The sequence below is a fragment of the Diadema antillarum genome, unplaced genomic scaffold, assembly GCF_040938485.1.
Source record: "Diadema antillarum isolate AM-2024a unplaced genomic scaffold, OU_Dant_1.0 seq00000381_RagTag, whole genome shotgun sequence".
Taxonomy (NCBI): Eukaryota; Metazoa; Echinodermata; class Echinoidea; order Diadematoida; family Diadematidae; genus Diadema; species Diadema antillarum.
Window position 1 is genome coordinate 579,708 of NW_027271379.1, and position 24,060 is coordinate 603,767.

A 24,060-nucleotide genomic window follows, 5' to 3' on the forward strand; every position below is an offset into this window, starting at 1 on the left:
AACGTTAAAGTTGGAAATAACATCCTTCACTGTATGCACACAAAGCTCTTTGTCCTTCCGTTACCATACATTAATGAAAACCATGTGTTGTAATTAAAAAACCAGTTGACATGTTTCAAAGTTGAATACATAAAAGTAAAGCTAAAACTATTTGGATCAAACTGTATACCTGCCACATATGAAAAAATTATTAACCTTAGAGAGGTTTAATAAAAACTAACCATAACCCATCTTCCCCATACACTTTGCACAGACAATCTGCATGTCCTTCTGTTACCGTCCTTCCGTTACCAAACACACATGGACATTATGTTGTCTAATTAAAAAATAAGTAAACATATTTGAAAGTCAAATATATTCCATTATAGCTAAAACTATGGCAATTAAACTGTATACCAATAAATTAAGATAGTTCCATAAACTTCACAGAGTTTTGATAAAAACTAATTTGCCTGAAAACCCATGTCCATTTTGATGTCCTTCCGTTACAAACCTCATTAATATGCATATTTCATTACTCTTTAGCAGGCATGACAAAAATTTTGGTGGAAATTATAGTCTTTGGCTCTGGTAATACATCTCTAAAGTTTAAAATGCTGTATCCATCAAACTTTTCTTAGAGTACTTTTTTAAACTGTGAAAATTCTGTCTGAATGTCCTTCCGTTACCGTGGAATTGCCCTGTAGGCAACTGTAACACACGTATTTATATTAATGCGCTCTTACGGGCGCGTCCATGATGCCTGGATTCAAGGACGCACTACTGAATAATTCATCGGATGTACGATTTGTGTACTGATGCTGGAAAACACACCTCCTTTCAATTCAACGTCCAGTTGAATTTCGTACATTAAACAGAAAAAATGAATATTCATTGTTACTTAATGAATAAACATATAATATCATCTCCAACCCAACTTACAAAGTTGATTCGTTCGTTACAAATATTAGCATCAATAAATACCTAAAAATTGTACTGAAAGCAACAGTCTTTTTTTACGGAAATGAGTTGTATATTTACAAATTTGTTTTTTAGGGCAATAGAAGTTTTTTAGATAAAATAATTTTGAGAAATAAAAAATACATCTTGTGAACGAGGGTGAAGAATGTTTACATATCATCTTTGATTTTTCCTGTGGTGGTAAGCAATCTCTGAATTTCCCCCTAAATGTGAGATTTTTTTCGTGTTTTGCGCAAAGACGTGTACTCTTTGTGTATAGAGTAAGATTTGTAACAGTGCAACATCGAAATCATAAAAATTAGTGCACATATGTGATTATAAGAATATAAATTGCTTATTATGTTGGATATTGTGCGGCACTGTTTTTCTTCGGAAGAGGCAGTTTTGATTCAATATGCAGAACAAAGCCGCAGAAAGTTTTTCTTTGAGCAGACGCTGTTCGCTTTTCAGCCTTGTGCTCCGGGCCACCAAAGTGTGTCCCACATCGTGCAGCGCGTGTTGTGCGTTCTTTTCTGCGGCTTGTGTATGTATCGGTACATAACATAAGCTTCTAGAATCCAAAGCCATCGCGTATGGGAAGATGCATCAACTGATTGTTGCTTTATGTTTTTAGTCAATAAGCAGGAATTGCGTATTCACTATAAGTGGGAGAAATAACGTGACATAGACGGTCTGATTGTTTAATAGAATACCTACCTGCACTCAGTCTCAGACTCAGAGAGGACGATGGAAAAAAACTAGTGTTAGTGCAATGATGCTAAATTTACTTGTAATTCAAATTGTGAGTGTCATGCTCCTTGATTGAACATACATTTGTATCTCCTCTTCTTCCCATTTTTTAGAACTTATGACATGTAATACTAGTGCCCACTAATCTTTCACAACAACCACATCCCCAACAATCCACCACAACTTCCTCCATCACATCACCCTGAACTGGCAACCACATCCACACACAAATTACATTGCACACATGATTACCCACGATTTACTTTCCGTTTTAAGCACTCAACGTGCACTTGAAGCACAACATAACTTCCAATGTAATGATAAGCACAAACGCAATTTTCTTTTCTTTGTCTTATTCACATCCATCTTTGGTGTGCAGTGTATTAGGTGCCAGTTGAACATTGGCACACATACCTATTTCGTTATTCACAGCTCGGCGTTTACCTTTGCATATGATATGAATCCTTTTTCACATGCCTTGAACATTGTTGAAAGTACAAATACTTTAACCCAAATGCAATGTTTCTTTGACGTCCACTTTTCAACAGGTCTTTGCTGTAGATGTCAATCATGTATTAAATACAAAAAGATATGTACGGCCTAAGATCATCATCCATGGTTTGCAGTCCAGCTGTAAAAGAAGACCTTGATTCTGGAAGAAGAATTTGTAAGTCACATTTTATGAAACTGTATGTGTAATTGATTAACAGAAGTGGAAATTGATGAATGAATTGAAGAAGAAATCCACTCCAGAGGATTATATATTTCAAAAGTAAGTAAAAAAAAAAGACAATAAAAAGAGAAAGATGAAAGTTAATTAGGACATTTTGAATTTTCACATTTTTTGGAAAAACAGGTCTTGACAAGTCCGTATAAAAAGACATAATAAATGTAGATATTTCGGGGTAAATTTTCCTTACAAATGGTTATGACACTGGTTCTATTTGCTATATTTCAGTACAATTTCATTGTGTTAATTTACATGCTTTGCACAGCAGTTTCTTCTAAATGTTGACATTACCTAGCGACCACAACTTTTGTAGCGACAAAAAATTGAAATAAAGATGTTACAAGACAACAACAACCAGCGCAAACAAATTACCAGTATCTTTTGCATTGATAGCATGTCTGCATGATAATGCTACTGGTAACAGAACCTTATGTTGGACTCTTAATGCATCCACTTATATCTAAAAGCATCTAATCTTATAAATTTTAAAGATAATTTGTCAGCCTACCATTAACTTGTGCTACTCAGGACAACTTCCATTGTCCATACATATGTGGACATACATGCACACAAGAACAGAGATGGTTGTGTTGGTTGTTTTTTTTTCGCTCAGTGCACCAGGCACATTCACATGTATTAGAACAATGCATGCATGCATAATTATTTTATGGCACTGGGAATGAAGACGAGAATTCTTTCACGTCTTGGTTTCAATCACAAGGTGTTTTAGTGACTTTCAACAAACAGTAAATGATAAAATGCATCTGACATCACTCGCAATAACTATCCCGCAGAAAGACAGGGGGATGATTTGTTATTGTCAGCATTCTGATAAATTATTTGCTTGCCTACACCATAAAACATCAAATCTCCTTTCTTTTTTTCATCCTTACTTTTTTTTATGACCCAACATGATAAATGAGTGTATTATCTGAAGTCTTGTGATAAACTCAATAACTGACATCGTATTGAGTCATAAATCAGTGTTGTTCTAAGCAGAGCTCGTAAAGCATCTATTAGGCTATGCTGTTGATATGCAAAGTACCAGAAGTCATCCCATAAGACTTCATTTTCTTTCTTTTTCAGATTTGTGAAACTCCTCTTGTTTTGAACATGTTGCATACATGTATATCACAGGGATCAACCTTGTACCTTTTATGAGGATACTTCAATCATTCTCAGCATGTTCTTAGTCATCAGACAAGGGGGTCTTAATCAAGCACAACCCTCAACTCAAGTCTCTCAATCTCGAGAGAAAATTCTCCCTGCATTGGAGAATCTTCCCCATTTGCCCAGCAAATTCTCTAGCATGCAAAAACACTCGCAGCTATGGTGTTCTTTATGAACAAAATTATGGAGGATACAGTTCTAGTCATACTCTTGAATGCTAATAACATATTGTACTTATCAACTTTAATTTGTTTTGAGTACATGATGCTAGATATCTTTTTTTTCCAGAAATCAAACATGTAATGACACAAGAAATCTCCCAAATCCTATGCTTTTAAGAACATACCAGTATATTAACTAGGTATGTGATTCCCCCCTCCTTTATTATTGTGTGCATGGCATCATAATATTGTTAACATGCTTCCCTAGGCAGGGCAGAATATTGTTTAACCCCTGCACATTCCCACTGGCTGATGACATTATGCCATGCGCATGGATGTGTGTTCATAATAACACTATGCAATATTATGCTAAACAATAAACTCTTTGCTGTATGTTTCATTCAAGGAATTCTACTCATTCAAGTTACACGAATGCCAACAGAGGTTGAAGAAAAATATATAAATTGAAATTCAAGGTAGACTATTTTTACTTCTGTTTCTATTTCTCAAATGTTCGAAACTTGTTAGTCACCCTCACTGGCGTCAGAGGAACCAATAGATCAATGCACGTGCAAGGGGTAAAAATTGTTTACAAACAATGTCTTGATCTCTCAGAGCTTTTAATCACCAGTGGTCACCCATCATGTACAGTTCTGCTTTAGGCAGCTTTTTGTACTAGCATAGAGTTATATATTACAGTAACACAACTTCAAATTTCTGCAAAGTCAATGTGAAGCAGATCAAATTTCATAAATAGTTAAAAGGAAAAAGAAATTGATAACATACCCTTCCTCTACCTGGGACTCCAAATTTAGCAGTCATTTTGTCTGAGGATTGAGCAAATTTCTCACTGATGACTTGCTTTCCCAGGTCTTCTGCTTGTTGCGGGGTGAGATGAGTTGCTATGTTTTGTTTTGCGTATGGATGGTCGAGTATATGTGATGTGCATGTGTGTGTGTGACTTTGTGTGTGTAGAATGTCCATGTTGCAGTGTTTGCATGTTACAGATAGATTGGTCAGAAGTGTTGTGATGTAGTGTGGTGGCACAGCAGATTGTGAGTAGTGGATATCTCTTTCACACTTTTCCACCGGACACTGTATGGATGCACTACTACAAAATTGTTGTTGAAGACATCTCAAACAAAAGAGATGGTGGCGTGCAGTTGTCTCAATTGGGTGCCGGAGTAAATTGTGGCACAATGCACACAGCAAGAATGTTTCTGAATCCTTGACCTTGTACTGAGCGTGATCAAAAGACACTAGTACATCCTCATTATCTCCCTCCCTTACTCCATAAAAATCTCTCATATCTCTGAAATGAGATTGTTTTGTCAACTTTGCTGTCTTTGGTCTTCCAGGAGATGTCTTCTTTTTCGGTCTCCCTCCAACTTTTGCATTTTCATGCATCCTACACACTTCGCAGTCGTCTTTTTCCATTGTCCGTTTATGGGGTTTCCATGACACTGACGGATTCCAGTGAGTTTTTTTTGTTTACTTTGATATTGCAGTAGCATAATTGAACTTGGATGTGTATCCACATAATCATTCGTTACATCAATAGCACATGTTTCAAGGATCAGATCTTTGTAGTGTTGTACATCATATGTATGACCTCCTCCCTTTGCTTTTGCTACCCTCCCCCGGCATAGTCTGCACAAATGTGCTAGAGATTCTCTGTGTTTGTCCATGTTCTGGTTGAGCTACCAAAAAAAGGGGGAGATCAGAAGTAGATGTTAAACCACTGAAATGAGAAAAGAAAAAAACATTTAAGTACTTCAAAAACTGCTGGATATTAATCAGAGTGCACATGCCCGTCAAGCCTTTTTTCACACACTAACAAAACAAACACGGGTTTGAAAACACCAAAAGAGTTTCATCTTGAGACAATTGTTTCCATGTGTATTATATTTATGTAATATATATATATATATATATATATATAAAGCAAAATATTGAACATTCAGTGTGAACCAGATTAAAAATAGGGCCTATATAACCTTTGGCTTACTTGGTTAGGGGAGAGGAGGGACACATCCTCCCACAAAAAAAAACCAAACAAACAAAGTTTTGCAACCATTTATAATCACATTTTTAGACAATTTCGTTGAAGAAAGGTGTTTTTCTTTTTTTTTTTTTTTTTTGGTCAGAAGAAGCTACATGAACATCACATCGTCATCAGTATTTACATGCAGCAGATCGCAAGACTTGTGGCTTGAAAAATGCCGAGCTCCTTACGTGCAGGGAGGGGAGGGGTGGGGCAGGGAGGAGAGGACACGCTCCCATCCCCCCCTTCTTTTTTTTACAGGAGAGATCGAGAGGGACATCCCCTCGAGCCCCTCGACCCCCCCCCCCCCTCCAGTTTTTTTTAATTCTTTTTATCTTTCTTCTGGCAAATTTAGCGCTCACGTGTGATGACGATGTGGCGCGGCGCATACAGCGCGTCTGCTGCTACAGCTACAGCTACGCGACGTGTCTGCAACTGACGCGCCGCAAAATTTCGCGCCGAGCTATGGCCTATGCTACTATTTGTTTCTAGCTGCTCTGGCCTTGACCTGATCTACAATCTCTGGAGACTGAGGAATGAAATGTGAATGTGGAGTTTTTGGGAGTGAATTTACGAACCGACTCAAGACCCGTGACGATCGACGGCCCAACAGGTAGGCAAGGTATCGGTACCCAGGCCATATGTCACTTCACGCTATTTTCATGTTATGCGTCGCATTGCCAAGCTAGCGCGATAGGTCGGCGGCCGGCCAGCCCGGCGCACGGCGTAGCTGCTGGATGGAGGCGCATCTTCCTCCTCAGCCCTACACGGAATGCAATACGTGGGAGCGTGGAAGTGTGCAGTGTGGTATGAAACTAAATGCATCGTATCCCGGGCGAAGCCCAAAATTATGAAGCAACTGTCTCTTTAGAAAAAATCAAAGAAGAGTACAGTTCATTCATTTCGTGTAGGTAAATTCTACATTCTTATATGTCTAAGTTGGAATTCACAGAAAACTTCCGTTGACATACAATATTTTAATGAATACATGGTTCTTTTCGAAGTATAAAATCTCCGGCCCAAACACTCCCAAAAATCAAGGCACTTCGCAAATCGGGGAAAGTGAAATACAACTGTTTTGTTTTATTTCAATTCATGTCGAGGTAATGGTCACAATAATTGTAAGTATATTATCAATCGTTTTTGTGTGAGATGCATGATTGCTACGTCCGAGATGGGTATTTTTTTTTTTTTTTTGAAAAGCGGCGAAAAATCGTAGATTTTCAAACGGATTGTTTGACCGTTTTGTGATAGCGCCCTCTAGTGTTTGAATGCAGTCATGGTATCTACATTGATCCTCCGTATCCAGTATCCAGTGAACATCAAAGAGAAACATACATACTTGGTCTAGTAGTTGAATGATCGAGAACAATTAGAATCAAGTCAGTCTGGAAGAATCTTCAGCTTAATGCAGAAGAAGCAGAAGAAGTCTACTCAGTATGATTGTGTCCAATGGACATTGCTGTGTGTGGGAGCTCAGTTTGTTGTGTTGATAGGGTATAAGGCACTGCCCTAGGGAGCGTTATGAGAAATTCACAGCGACTGGCAGGTGAGAAATCAGCGAGAGCCATCCCGAAGCTGTTGGCGTATGGTGGTTTATAGCATGAGATTAGAATTCCACGGCTTGAAATTGTTTGTGGCCACGTGCATGTATGCTAGTAATCTCTCTCACACACAGCATACACACACGCGCAAGCGTACACATTAATTTCAATAGATCAACAGCTCTTCAATTCATCAATTGATCATAGCAGAATGCTGAAAGAAACATGAAATGATTTTTTTTTTTTTTGTCGTTTTCATTCGCAACAGCTTCTCATTTAATCTCACACTTTATAATCGGAACCGCATGGATGCATAACAAGAGGAAAAAATAAGGGATGAGGAATAATACGTGGTTGGTGCATTTATTAAAAGTTACCCACAAATTGCTACCAGCATATATTTTACCTGTAAAGCAATGTGATATTGATTAAATTGATGTTTGGTTGCAATTTATGACAAGGTTTGCAAACTATACGAAATGAAAACGTAAATGATGGTCAAGGCGCGGATAAGGAGCGCATAGTGTATTGTGCAGATTTTTATTTTTATTTTTTGCATAAACCACATTTTCGTGTACAAGTGTTTACATCACGGTAGTAAGAGGGTGGTTTGCTTACTTTTCACGGCAAAAAAAAAAAAACGGCCCGAGGATAATGAGGTGAGGTAATGAGGTGTAATACAACACTACTTATTGAGGCAAATGGTATACAAAGACGCTGAAGAGTAATGCAGCTCTCTTCTCCTTTGTGAATTTTTAATCTGACCTTTGACCCCAGTGTCATGATGAAAACTTGAACCACTTTGGAGGTATGGCAGAAGAAGTGAAATTAACTTGATCTTTTACGTTGTAACCTTTGACAGTTTGGAAAAACATATTCTGAGTGACAGTCTCTTTTAGGTAATACATGTATCCACTATAAAGGTTCAAGAAAATCCTTCAAGCATTCAAGATATGAGGGAAAGAGAATTTTTGAGCATTTGACCCTTGGCCTTTGACCCCATGACCCCAAAGTCCCTAGGTAATCACTGCTAGTCAGTATATGCATATACTGAGTTCCATGAATGCAGGCTCCTATGCCTTGAACCATTTCCGAGATATGGAAGAAAAATTGAAATGTTACCTTTCTCACTTGACCTTTAACTTCATGGGCCAAAACTTTGTCTAGAGAATCGTCATCTTGTAATACATGAATACACTATGAGTCAAGAAAATACCTTCAGACACTGTGCATAGATATGGGGAAATAGTGAAATTCTGAGCATTTGATTGTGAAATGTGCATCTAAAAGTTGATAGGCACAGCTTCACCCACTTATGTTGAGTTTCATTACGATACCTCAAAGTTTGGTTGTTTTTTTTTCATTGTTCTAGTTACTCTAGTTACGGACGGACAGACGGACGGAAAACCCGAAAACATTATAATGCATCTGTCTCCACTTCCTGGCGGAGGGATAACAAAAACGCTGAATAGTAACTCGGCTCACTTGGCACAAAAGCTCGCTTTTCTGCATTTGGAATTTCCTGCATCGTGCAGCGTTTTCTTCTGCCTCACCGTGGAGGCAAATCCGGGGAACTGAATGTTGGCCTGAGCGACGACAATTACCTTGAAGTGGTAATCATTTCTCAAGGCTTTTTTTGCCTCTCCACCATTGAAGCTGTAGTGGGCAAGCTCTTCTCTTTCAAAGAACTCACTAAGAAGTTTCAGGACTAAATCCTTGCTGTTACTGCTTTGTTCAAAAGCGTGCAAGTATCTTGACTTTTGCATGACGGGGTTCACTTCTGTTGTTCCGATGTTGACAGTGTTGTCATCTAAGTCTTCGTATCTTGGTTGGGGCCTAGGAGGCGTGATTTGGGCTTTGAGGATGTTCAAATCTTTCATGATAGATTCCTGGTTACGTAGGATGGTTGCATTTTGTTCCATAACCATGTCAAGTTTTGTTTAAAGCTGGTGGTGCATTCTGTGCTTTGACTGAACACATATAGAGGGGTTGATGGTCATCGATAGAAGGGCTTTTAGTCTGCTCAAAGAGATCAGACAAGATGCTGTTTAAGTCTGTTGTCATGTCATTGGTCCCGCTTTCTCTTTCGTTGGAGTCCACGTTAGTCTCTTCACTTTCATTTGTAATTTCCATTCCATGGTCCATCGTGGTTGTCGGTTCGTCTGTCGTCTTGGTTCCGATTTCGATTTTGTCATTTCTTTCCTTTAGTCTCTTCAGCCTGTTCCTTCTTAACCTGTTAAATGAAATATGATACATGAAAGACACACCTATGAGTAGAAAATAAAATTGTTAAAGTACACTACAGCTTTGTGATCCATGGAGTGTTTTAAAATTAATGGTAAAATAAAGTAGAAATGTCGTTATGGCAACTGGTAGGTATGTGCCTCCATCATAACTGATCATTCTCCTTATTATAGGCTTACTGTAAAAGTGGATATTTTTTGTGCAACTCGTTTGACACGCTCAGTGGGGTAAGATTGAATTAGCTTGTTTTTAAGTCAGCAGAATAAGGATATTAACCGGTTAGCACTGTTCGGGCACTCGTCCCAAAAATACATTGGTCATTTTTTTTTCTGTTCTATTGATGGACTGTGCAAACAAGGGCGTCACCACAGTGGTTGTGGGCCTGGGCATCCTTATCGTACAGCAAGCAAAAACCTTGCCCATGGTCAAATGGTCAGAAGTGCAATTCAGCTGATCTTATTGTCTATGTAAGAGTGCTAGTTTTAAGTGTCGGTAGCGTGGTGTGCACTCTTAATAATACGATGCCAAGCCACAGTCGAACATTAATCCAGTCAGAAGACAAGATGGCAGTTCAAGATATACAATCGTTTATTAAATATAATGATCAGGAACAGTTATTATTAAGATGAACATTACAGTTAACATGATTCAGAATTCAGGAATGATGAATAATATTGATGAGGGAAGATTGTCGGTACTAAATAGAAAGAATGCTGTTCACTCCTTCTTGGACACATGACCGAACAGAGTCGGGGCCGGAGTAAGATTGCCTCTTCAACTCCAGGAGCATAAGATATATAGGAGCATGGATAGGCATTAGGAGATTAGTAGGAGAGGGTCTCTGATGTGAGGATTATAGTTTCATTGAACAGTACTATTAAAGTAAGGGACTGGCTGTGGGAATTGTAAACACAGTTAGTCTGAATTTACTTAAACTTGATTAGGGACAAAGGGAAGGATTAACTATTGAGTAGGGATTAGCCAGAGTAATAACAGAGATAGTTGGGTTCTGAATGGATGTTTAATTGGAGGTTTGATGGTCTTGTTAATAAAAGGATAGGAGACTATACAACTGGGAAGTGTACACAGGGTTTTGGATTGGGCTGATCTTATATTTCAACAGAATAATTGGGCAGGAAATGGGGATAAATTCTTAACCTGGTCAATCAAGAAACACTTATAATCTGCATGAGGTTTGTTCTGTTTTATGATTAAATAAATGATTCAGTAAAGTATGAAGTCCCAATTTCTCCATATTACACTGGTAGTCATGACCAAAGAGTATTATAGAAGCTAGCTCTAAGAGGGCTTTCTCCCGCGATTTCATGTAGTACGCTCGAATGGGCGAAATACGAGCCATTAAAGGTGACAGACCGATAGAGGGAGGGTGTATATTACGTTTATGGAATGGCGCTCACATACCTCACACTTAAAGGGGTCATTTGTTGCAACACACAGAACCTCGCCCCGCTCTCCATCAACCGTCTTAGCTTGGATGAAGTCTCCAGCTTGTAGGAGTGCCGGTGCCAACCCTGGCCACAAGACCATGTTGTACTTGGCTTGCCGTTTAAGGCAAGGCATTCTGACATCAGCAGTGTTGACATGAGATGGTTGGCCTCGATAATTTGTCCATCTGGTGATCAAAAAGAGTTAAACAAAGGGAGGATATACATTACTAACATGATGGATGTATACAGACAAGGAACATCAAATGAGAACATTTGGGGAAGGTATGTAACGTTCTCGCATTGGTAGTAAGAGCAACATGACATTTTCAGTTCAATTGAATCCGATTTGTTTATTTCCATTCAAAACACAAAAAACAACATTAAACTTCCAGTATTCTCCTGGAGCTCTGTAGATCGTGTTATCTCAATCCTCCTGGTAGTAGAAGGCTGTATGTTGCTCTCTTCTGTCTCGCTGGCGCTTTCGTCTCCACCTCTGCTTCCGCTTGTCCAACTGTCGTCATCACTCTCTAACTCTTTATGCCAATATTTGGCTAATGGGCCTTTTTATGCTGAAACACCTTTGAATAATCGCCAGTAATGAGAACCAACAAACTTCAGAACATAACTGATTTCGTGTCATTGAATGGAAAATTACATCCATAATGTGCTTCAGTGACGACTTACCGGAGTAATTAATTGGGGGGAGGGGGGGGGGGGGGGGGGGCTGGGAGGGGTTGCATCCACTGTGTCCCCTTTTAATTTCTTTAATATCTTTGATTTAAAAAAGGAAATTAAATGGGGCGTGTGCCTGATGCCCCCGTGCCACTGCAAAAGGATGATGATACATTTGTATTGTCACAATGCTTGGAGGGTGTAATTAATCAATCAAATAGGGGTCATACAGGACATAAATATGCACAATTTCTCAGTAACTTACGAACTGATGATCGCTTCAGCAAACTTGCAGAATGTTTTCATAATAAAATAACACTTGAATTCGAGTTCATGAGGTTAAAGTTCAAAAGTCATGGGATTAAAAAGGACATAGAATAACTTTGATCTCCTAACAACTGAAAATTCAATGATAGGATTATCACCAATTGTATTGTATTTGTCCATATAGACACTTGTTTAGTGGGCAAGCTCTTCTCTTTCAAAGAAGTCACTAAGAAGTTTCAGGACTAACTCCTTGCCGTTGCTGCTTTGTTCGAAAGCTTGCAAGTATCTTGACTTTTGCATGACAAGGTTCACATCTGTTGTTCCAGTGTTGACAGTGTTGTCATCCAATTCTTCGTATTTTGGTTGGTGTTTAGGAGGCGTGATTTGGGCTTTGAGGATGTTCAAATCTTTCATGATAGACTCCTGGTTACGTAGGATGGTGGCATTTTGTTCCATAACCATGTCAAGTTTTTGTTCTAAGCTGGTGGTGCATTCTGTGCTTTGACTGAACACATATAGAGGGGTGATGGTCATCGATAGAAGGGCTTTTCGTCTGCTCAAAGAGATCAGACAAAATGTCGTTTAAGTCCGTTGTCATGCCATTGGTCCCACTTTCTCTTTCGTCGGAGTCGTCCACTTTAGTCTCGTCATTTTAATTTGTATTTTCCATTCCATAGTCCATCATGATTGTTGGTTCGTCTGTCGTCATAGTTCTGATTTCGATTTTGTCATTGCTTTCCTTTAGTCTTTTCAGCCTGTTCCTTCCAAACCTGTTAAATGAATATGATACATAAAAGACACACATCCATAAGTAAAAAATGAAACTGTTAAAGTACACTACAGCTTTGTGATCCATGGAGTGTTTAAAAATTAATGGTAAAATAAAAATAGAAACGTCGTTATGGCAACTGGTAGGAATGTGCCTCCGTCATAACGGATCGTTCTCCTCATAGGCCTACTGTAAAAGTGGATATTTTTTTGAGCAAGTTATTAACCGCTTAGTTAACACAGTTAGAACCCTAGGTCTAACATTAGTTTGTCTGGAGTGCGCTCTCAATTTAATTTCATTCTTGAAAAGCTTTCCCACAATTAAAACAATAAGGTTTAGTGTTTTTCATACAGTAAGATTGATTTCAAGGATTAACAGAAAGATTACCGACTCACCTCTCCCTCAGTTGAGTGAAATATTAATTGAACTTCACCATCTTGCAGTAGCACTGGGAGACTCTAACATGTTGTTGTAGTAACGGTGGTTTCACTGGTAATACTTACCATTATTACTTGGTGAGTTGTAAAACTTGTACTTGTAAAGCTTGCTCAGTCAGTATTCTTCGCTCAGGATCCAGTTCACAACTGGGGGATGCGCATAAAGGCAATCCCTTTTTTATACCTCCCCTATGGACAGGGGAGCGACAGCTTCCCCATGTGCTTGAGCAACAAGCGAGGCCACCTCTCCAGTTTAAACCGGAATGGTAATCTTGAGATCCTTGGAGGGGGGAAGATGTCTGTCTCCACCAGAATACGGTTAACTGGCACCTTCTTCAGAGCTTCCAGCTGGCTGGGGCTAAAAAATCGCACCCAGGCTGTGAAACCAAAATACACGTTGTGAAACATCTTCCGCCAGGCCACTAGCTAGGATGTCCCAAGCGCGCAACAGTGGATATGGATCCTCTGGTAGCGATTAACGGATGAGTGCAGTGCCTCTTGAAAAATCCCGAAGGGTTCATCCGCATCTGGGGCGTCTTGCGACCCCGGATGTGAAGTACTCGTACCAATACCTTCTCTGTTGCCCCAATCTTGAAGCAGGCTTTCAGCAGGGAAAGTTGCTTGCTCCAATTCTGGGGAAGAGGAGGTGTAATCCAACCCTATTTCCCTGAAAGCCCGGATGTTAGGGTTGCAGATGAGCCTACTCAGCTCATCTACCTCCTTTTCTTCCACTGAGCTAGCCTGTTTTGGGTGGAGTCCCACCGGTACTGCCCCCCCCCCCCCCCCCCCCCCCCCCCCCCGTGGAGCCGCATGGGAACCCGCAGAGGTCTTTCACTTTCCGCTGTGATGGCAGCGTGCCGCTTTTTCCGCAAACTGCCCTCAAACCTGTCATGGTGAAAATGACTGTCGAACTGACTGGTCGGCGGGTTACACCTGCAAAGTGTAGCAGTGTGACGGCCGAGGATGGGGCAGTGGACACATGAGCCTCAGCAGGGCGAGGGGACGTATTAATCGTACCTCTTTGGGTAGCAGGCAAAGATATATCATCCCTTGCCTGGGCATTCACCGCACCCTCCTGCTTTATTGGAGCACCCTTACCCTGGGCCGTTGTGCTTGTGGGGTCTGTACTCCCACTAGCCGGCACCGTGGAAAGGGGCGCAACCTGAGTTTGCACGGGGCCAGGGTGATTATTGACCCTGCCCAGGAGGAGAAACCTCTCCCACTCCCGCTGTAACATCTTGTCTGTTAGCCAAGCTCATTCCCGCTAGTGCAGCAGGGCTGTGGGAGTATTGCTGGGCCTGAACATTAGGGTGACCGGTCGATTCCACCCCATCCCAGAGGTAAGTGCGTCCATCTCTCTTCGCAGGTGATCAGGAATCTCCCACATGAAATTGGCAGGGGCCTCTGCATCCAGCAGTTCGAGGAGACCCTCCAAGTCCGCAGATCCGCTAAGGGTCTGGGCTAGGTAGTGTAAGCATCCTACCTGCTGGAGCATTACCCCTTGTGACAAGGTAGCTTTCTTCCCATGGAATTGAAAGCAAGCCGGCATGTGGCTATATATATGCCACATAGCTCTCAGATACTCTTGGTCGAGGAGGTGTAGTATCCTCTTCTCTAGGACGACAGATGGTGCGAACCGCACCAATATCCCCGGAAACAGGAGAAGGTCCTTCTCCTGTGCTGCCCTCAACAAAGCATCTGGTGGCGCCTCGTCAAGGATGAGTTCCTCTCCCGGTGAGGGTGGATCTCCCTCCATAACTTTGCAGAGGGGACACAAAAAGAAAAAGGGAAGGCATGACTAATGCTCAATGCTACATACCTACTTGGAAATCTACGTAAATCTACTCACCTTGATTTGTCTGGTAAGGGGGCATTTGTACTTCTTCATGGCCTCCCCTTCATGTGGTGTTACTCCCACATATACACCATGGTACCATTCGTCGCACCAGTCGCACTGGATCATGAATGTACCTTCATCAGGCTTCCAACACACACAAAGCATGTCCTTCTCAAGAGAGCATTTCCCTCAACACCATGCTGTTTATGTCCCTGTCTTGATGGGCTTCAAACGGTCCTGGTGTTGGATGGAGATTGAATTACTTAACCCTTACTGTACTGGGCTATTTGGCTCCATGAAAATACTGGGGGGGGGGGGGGGGGGGGCCTGGCATTGATCTTGGAAACGCAATGCTGATAGATCTTTGCGTGCTGAATCTGATGGTGTAATTTATTTTAATCAATTATGCAAATTTTTGGCATAATTAGCTAATTAATTATTCATAATGCATATTTTATGCATTTGGGGGATATTTTCATAATTTCAGCCTAAACAAGTACAAAATTACATGAAAACTGTGTAATAATGAAGAATAATGTTTCCCAAATGTGAAATAAATCAATTCTTATCTATTTTTATAAGTACAGCAGATTTGCTTAAACTATTAGTATGCAAATTTACTACTTTTTGCATACTTTTGAAATGTATAACATACTAAAATTAAACTGGAAGTAAAATTATCCTTTTACAGGACCCATGGGCACTACCATACATTTCAACTGTATTCTAATATCCCTGATATTGTAAACTTGAAGTATAATTTGTGCAGATTTATGTAAATTTATGATTTGTAAAATAAAAATTAGCTTATATGTGATTTTGCGTGCAAAATATAAGAAAAATCAATGAATACAAAAAGTATAGAAATGTGAGAAAAATCAAACAAGTTATTTGCCATATTCATAAATCATTTTTCGAATTAACTTTACAGAATCATATGCACCAACAGTCACCTTGGACCTAACAAATCTTCATAACTACATGCACCACCAATCATTCATAACATTCAAGTATACTTTCACATCACCTCTAATATCATCAAATCTGCAAAACCTATGACGTAAATAATGAAGGCATTACACACTTTTTGAAGTCATCCAAGGCTTGTTTTCTTGATAAAAGAAATGTAACTGAGCTGTTCACACAAATTTGTAGTTATGGTAAAACCCATTCATGCATATCAAAAAGCAGAGATGTACAAATGCATGTTCAGGCAGCAAATTCACATGTACAATAACAAAACAAAACAAAAAATCCAGCGGTCTCTTTTTTCATCACAAATGTAACTCTTGTGAATACTCCAATCAACAGTTATGTGTTACACTCAACTCGTTTGCATTCATGTATTTTAGTAAATGTGTAAAAATAAACCCAATACTGTAAGAAAGGAAAAAGTAGGTACATGAGCCCTTGAAGATTGCCATAGACTGCAACATAAAACCCTGTTCAATTTTGGAGATTTATTCAGTGGGATGTAAGAAGTAGCCCCCAAAGATAACAATTTACTTTTTTGCCTGTTTATTTGAAGCTCTCCATGTTTTGCTTTTGCAATTCTGACAAATGGTGTGCTCAGGTACATTGTAAAAGCATGTGCAAGAAAACGTTACACAGTAATAAGACATTTTGAACTTTTCCTTTTCACTCTTCATCACAAATGTTTTCTGTCAAATATAGGATCCTTATCCCTCAAAAAATCTTTTGACGCTTCTAAAAATAAGTAAATAAAAATCTAGGTTAGAAAACAGGTGACGAGTCTCACAGTAACAGTTCACGTATACATAGGTATGATGCAGAAAAAGAAAAGATCTGATACTGTATACGCCATATATTTTGTGCACAGATATTTTCATGATTTTGGACTAAGTGGGCAAATTTGTGAGAGCCTAATTTTGACATGAAAATTTTATGATGTTTTCTTTACTATAAATAGACATATGTTGAAGAGAAATTGGTTGCACATCTCATGAATACTACAGCAATAGAAAAAGTATAACCTTGTGCTTTTTACTCTTTATCCCAAATGTTTTCTGTCAAACATCAAACCTGCACAAATTACCACGTATACAGTAGTTGAATGGGTGAAACAAAATTAATTATAAAACAATGTTTCTTGCAGAAATATGTTACAACTCAATTCTAGTCTGAGAAGGGAGGTGAAGCTTTAGTGTCCACTAATTGTTATAAATGGCATGTCTCATGCAGTTCTAGAATGGGTGAATCAATCATTATCTTCCTTCTGATAACATTCCAGACAGATTGTGATCGAGTGTTCTCTGCAGGTCGTGCTACCACACTGTTGGCACTGGGTACGCATCTTCGCCATGTTTTTCTTCCTTTGTGCCCTTCACCATGGGATTCGTTCAGACACATTCTGCAGCGATGGTGCTCTCCTACTGCTGGATGTGGAACTTCAACCTCTGGTCGCTGTTCTGGCTCCCCCAGCATGGTGCGGATTTTCTTGGTGATAGGGATGGCTAGACCTCTTCTTGGACGTTGAGTGATGTAGGGGAGTGTGAGGGCTTCTGCCAGGCTCCGGCCAAACTCGAACGAGTCTGTTTTCCTTGGATCAGTGCCTTCATTCATGGCCATGATGGTAGCAGCGTTGATCCTGCATATGTCGAGGCAGTAGTAGAAAGCTAACATTGTCCATCGATTGGATTTCACTTTGCACACGAAGGACTCTGCTCGTTGATCAACGATGTCGGTCCCGCCCTTGGTGACATTGTACAACTTGTAGATAGTAGGCTTTCGCTTCCCATCATCCTTGGTGATGGCGAGGATTGGTTTCATTGTGGTGAGGAGGAGAACGTTCCTCGCTCCTGAACTCTTCGTCTTCACAGTATACGAGTGGAGACTCACATGTTTGTTCCTATCACTCCAGTACACCTGGTACGAGAGTTCTGGACGTCCGTCTGTCTTCTTAATGTCTGCAGGGATTCCCCTCCGATTTGCTTGAAGAGTTCCAACGACTGTCACTCCTTTCTCAAACAGCCATTCAGCCAGTGGGATTGATGTGTAGAATCGATCGATAGACATGTTTCGTCCTCTCGGGTCTCCGTGTCTTCCTAACTGCTCCAAATTCTACTGCCGCGCAAGCCGTTTGCTCCACTGTCTGGGAGGGGAGGGGGATACGCTCATGTGGGAGTTCCCTTGCTTCACTATCGCCCACCCTAGTGGTGGATTCCCCTCCTGTACCACCCTGGGGGGTAATTCATTTCCCACCAGCTACATTTATGGAGGCATGTACTACACATACCTTGTCATCGAGCACTCTCCATGCCACCTGTATACGTGGCCTCGCAGAGAGGGGGACCACATAGTCAACCTCTTCTTCGAAGTGTGACCAGTCGTCATGTGCTTTAGCACAATGACCACATCCCCTGCATGGTAGGTCTTCCAGATTAACCCCATGCCTATACCCCTCACAATATGGAGAGTCAGTAACTCTCCGTGATAACGCATCTGCGTTACCATGACGCCTACCTTGACAGTGCTCAATGTCCATGTCGTACTGGCTCAGTTCTTTAAGCCAACGAGCCAATTGGCCTTGTGGGTAGCAAAAGTTGAGCAGCCATCTCAGGCTACTGTGGTCTGTTTGGACTGCAAATTCCCTACCAAGTAGGTAATGGCGATACTGTCACGTGAATTTCACAACAGCTAGCAATTCCCACCTTGTGACACAGTACTGCCGCTGTTCCAGGGAGAGTGCGCTACTTCCATACGCGATCACCTTTTCCTCCCCATCCTGCAACTGTATGAGCTCTGCTCCCACTACATCATTTGATGCGTCCATGTCCAAAATGAACCGGTCATGTGAATTGGGCATGGATAAAACAGGTGGTTCTTTCAACCGCTGCTTCAGGAGCTCAAAAGCTTCCTGGTGTTCAGCCTCCCACTGAAATTCCCTCTGTCCAGTGATGCGGTACAATGGCACTGCAATTGCTGCCAAGTCCTTAATGAAGAAGCAGTGATAGTTCACCAGTCCCAAGAACTGTTCCACCTGTTTAGTGTTATGAGGTACTGGCCATGCCCTAACTGCCTCGATGTGTTCTTCACAAAGCTCAATTTGGTTTGCTCTTACATCCCTGCCCAGGAATTCCACTTTCTCGTGGAAGAGGATGCATTTCTTGGGTTTCAACTTTAACTCATAACTTGCGAACCGGTTCAGGACCTGTTTTGCATTCTGTAAGTGATCCTTTCAGGATGTCATCCCTTCCTTTTCCTGAAGTGTTCAGCCTATCAGCTTTATGAAAGCGTTCCCTCAAGTACTTTTTAGCTTGTTCCTGATCGCCGCCTGGACAGTCTTCTTGTTTCTCTTTGTTAATACGAGCCCTGCCTGCTTTGCTACTGCCTCGGCTATTTTTTGATAAGCCACGGTATTTCTCTTCTCTCATCCAATATACCCCGAACTAACATATCCTGCCACTGACTGATGAGAAATCTTTGGAGATTGAGGGTTCAGTTGAGATTTTCTCCAGGCTGCGACATACTAATGTAGTACTCTTGCGATTCGAGACGATATAAAATGAAATAACGCGGTGTAAAATCAAACTAAGTATGTGATGAGGGCTCAGTAGTGCAATAATAGGCTGTTAATCCCGCGAACAATAGACGATGAATGCCACAATTCACATGTAACGTAACGTATGGGGCCTGCACCTACACACGTACACAAAGCATGATGCGAAAACGGTCACTGTGTGTACACACGTATTTTGTACACATCTTCGGAGGAGTGTTTGCGATGAACCGATTGAAAAGTGCGGGGAGAAATTCTAGATGTCCGGTACACCACGAATTCCGCTACCCGGTGTGTTTCTACTGAGAATCGTCCCTCTCGTCACCATGCATCGACCACCTCAGAAGGTGGATGACGGAGCACCTCGCATCAGCGCGCATCGACCACTACCCAATCTGTTTCTACTGAGGAAAAATTCGAGGTGTCACCACGCATCGGCTGGCATCGGCTGGTATCACCATGCATCGGCTGGCATCACCACGCATCGGCTGGCATCACCTCGAATTTTTCTCACTCAGTAGAAACACTCTCTTAGTAATCATGATAAAGCAAAATAATTTCGTGCTGTTTAGCGTGAATACATTGTAATAGCAGTCCGCCATATTGATTCTTTGAATGTTGATGTTGAGTACTTTCATTTAATAGCAAATTGAGTGGAGGGAATTTCATTTTCACACATCTTCATTTAGACTTACACTAGAAAGTCATCTTCTCTCTTAGATATGTTTAATTGCAATTCAATAAAAGCTCCAATTTACGTGATCAGGGCACTTAGTACATAAAGCTACAAGTATGATGGTACTAGTATACATGATATCAAGCATTATCCCAAAAAGGATAGAAAAAATTCGTGATAGGGAGGGAGATTTGGAAGGCCTCATAGTGCAATCAAACACAGAGCATAATTTTCAACCAAATTCTAAATCAGATGTGTACATGTATAAAAGAAAGAAAAAAAAGAAGGAAAGAAAAAATACCATTTTATTTGTCTCTGCAAATGTCTCCAGTGCTCGCTTCCTCATCTCAACACCATCCTGATTTCATTTGTCCTGTTTTGTATCTCTTGGGATTTTTTTTTTTTCTGGTAATGCCTTAAGTTCTTTCACAAGCTTGAACTTATCTCTCACACCTCTTTTTGTCACATTTAAGCTGTGCTTTTGCTGATTTTTTGGAGACTGTCTCCCATGAATTGACCCTTTCTTTGGATCGTTCTCTATGTTTGAATGAATTTTCAAGTTTGACTTCTCTGCATAGCAGAAGAACCATTTTGTCTGTCCAAAACAAAGGTCTGTTGCATAGAAAAAAGAGAAAGAAGATACACCTACTTTAGAAATACACATAGTCACAAATAATTGAGTTTACATACTGTAAAAGTGGATATTTTCGCGCGACTAATTTTTTGCGCTTGGCCGGGTAAGAAGAGTTTCGCGTGATTTTAATTCCGCGGAATCAAGACATCACGCACAGGAACATATGGCAAGCAAAAATATTTGCGTGCTTTTATTTTCGTGGTAGTTTCTGATTGCGTGAAATTCGCAAAAATTTCCACTTTTACAGTATGTATAAACAGACTTGTACAACGCAATGTCTAGAATGAAAACTCATTGATAAGATTTCTTTTGAGGCCTCTTAAAGTAGGGCTAGACAGTACCAAGCACATTTTGTTGTTTGCACAGATATTGTAACAAGTTTCCCTCCTTGTTATTACGGAGTATTTCATCATCTCAATTGGGATATCAGCCAAAGTATATGGCTGGCAGGCACCTAAGTTTGTGAAAGTCTGTATAGAAGTACATACTTTAGTGTGAACACAAAATATAACACCGTCAAGTCAGCCATGATTTGCATTTGATCTGTTTACTTTGTAAACTTGTATACACAAATTTAATTGATCAGCAAAACTCTTTCTTTGCAAAAGCAAAGACAAAAAAAATCATATGAACATACCTAACTTTGAGTAAAGTAGTATTTGACCGTGTGTCAAAACAGGCCAGCACTCAAAGACTGAAGAGACTCAACAGGACAAAACTGAGATCTCAGTTCCTCAACCAATTTATCATTATCCGTCTTTACCGACTCCTCTCTGCAAAGAATCTCTTCCTTTGTTATTCTGCTTAGATGATCCACCAACGCTTGGGCCTTCGACTGGCCACTCAAATTATAACAATGACTATACGATTCAAACTCCTCTAAACCACTCCTTCAATGAAAGATCTCCAGGCAACTTTGGTGAACCACGGAATTTTTGAAATTTGACCGAAGGTAATTGTGTGGTCTGCTGTACAGTCAAACCTTTCAGGACTCTAGTTAATGACTCTAACATCTCTGTCATCTCTGCCATCTTAATTATTATTATAAAACCTTAATCACACAATCTAATTTCAATAAACTCCAATTAATCAAGCCGTTCAAAGCAAATCAGTCTATACCAAACTAGAAATCCATAACCAAAGAGAATTACTAATAAAACCTGCCTCAATTCTAAAGACTCTCGTCTGATCGCAATCTAATTACAAATAACCTAGTCAATTAATCGAACCGCTGAAGCAGATATCCCGTCTATACCAAACTAGAGGTCCATAACCTAACAGAATTACTGATAAAACTCATAAAAAATGCCACTTGCATTTGTCCAAGGATCTTCAAACACAATACACAGTCTTATCATTGCTGGATGCCACTGATCAGTCTCACACTTTTTGAGACTGCAGCCCTTTTTTGCTCCTCCCAAAAAAGTCTGGCAGGTGATTCTTCGGGAAAACATGATCCAATATCTGAATTCTCGCTGACAATTTTTTTGAAAGCATTATGTTGGCTCTTGGAAAGCTCCTGTCCATCCTGCTGAATCAGGTGTTTCAAGTGCTTTTTGGCTGTTGAAAGCTGTTTTTCCACTTTTCTTTTCTCTTGTGTCAAAGACTGTAACTTCTTTTTTCAGCTCTGGCTTAGTCATGTACTTCTTAGGCTTGTTAAGAGAAGGTTGTGCGATGTCCTGTTTCTTGACTTTTCTTGCACCGCAGCCAAATCACTTCTGTAAATTCTACATACAGGGCACCTTCCCCCTTCTAACACTAACACAGGACAATCATTGTGGCGGATTGTTAGGGTGAAATCTTGCAGAGAAGGGTGATAATACACTGGCTGAGGTGACATTTCCTCTTCAGTGAGGTCTGAAAAGTCCTCATTTCCAGTACACACATAGAATGTTGCAAACTTTCCCAAGAAACTGGGCAGTGTATCACAAGTCAAAACTGGTGGATGGTGACGCAACAGTTGACAACTCGACACGTCTTTCCTGTACACTTTAACCCTCCATGTCCCGTCCTGATTTATGATGGCAACCTTCCAAGAATCACCCTCTCCATCTCGTTCAACTATGTGTACCTTCTCTTTTCTGACCTCAATGCACACCTTGTGCTTCTGTGCAAGTTTGTTTGCCACTGTGTATAGGACGTGTGAAGTCTTCGGAGTTCTACAAGTGTTTAGCGGAGAGTGTTTATTCTGGTCACGCTGTGTTAATCTCGTGTTATGTTCGTGGGTTAATTCAGCCACATGAGGGGGTGGGCTCGTTATTATATCAGTTATAGTCACAACCACAATACTCCTTGAATACTTGAATGCTAACTGATTAAATGATGGAGAGATCACAAACATGTTTCCGAGACTTACATACAAATGCTTACAAACATGGTCTACAAATGTCTTTAAAAATTGAAAAAAAAAAAAAAAACACTTATGAATTTCCTGCAACTCCATTGAGACCCGACTACAATGTAGGTCTCCTAGGCACATCGCAAAGACAGTGCGCAGACGTATGGTTGCTTGCTGTCAGAGTTTTCGAGCTTCAATGGGCATGCTTAAGATCCTGTGTACCTTTGGGAGCAGTGATTTCAAAAAATATTAAAGATATCACTTTTGATGCATATGTGTATATTGTAGGTCAGTTGTATCACAAAACATCCTACCATATTTTTTTTTTTTGCAATAAAGCCTAAAATATAAGGAGATATCACTGTTTTTCTCATTAAACCATAACTGTAGACGGTTTAGTCTGGAAACATTTTTATTGTAAACTAGTGTTCACATTTTGTATATTTAATGATACTTTACATTGATTATACTGGTTCAAATTTTTACATTGGTTGTTTCTATCCCTAACTCACATTTTAGAACTTTGTCAATCATACGTTGTCAGAGTCCTCGTTGTAGGGTATACTGCAAGGGTCTTTCCAGGCTGGAGGGTACTATCTTAAAGAGTGACCACTCCTCTTTGTCCACAAACTCCAAGATCTTGGCAGAATGCTCAAGCTGACGCAATGATGAGTCCATAATGTCCTGTTGCTCATGAAACAATAAAAAAGCTACCTTTTCCCCTTTTGTTGAGCTTGATCTGTCCAGCCATGTCATCTTTAATTCAAGCTCCATTAGAGTCTTGTGGTGCTCCTTTTCTTTCTCTCATCTTTTTATCTCTTGTGTTGACCTCCTGCTGATCATCTCAGGCAAATTTGAACAATTCCTATACATGTGTTGTA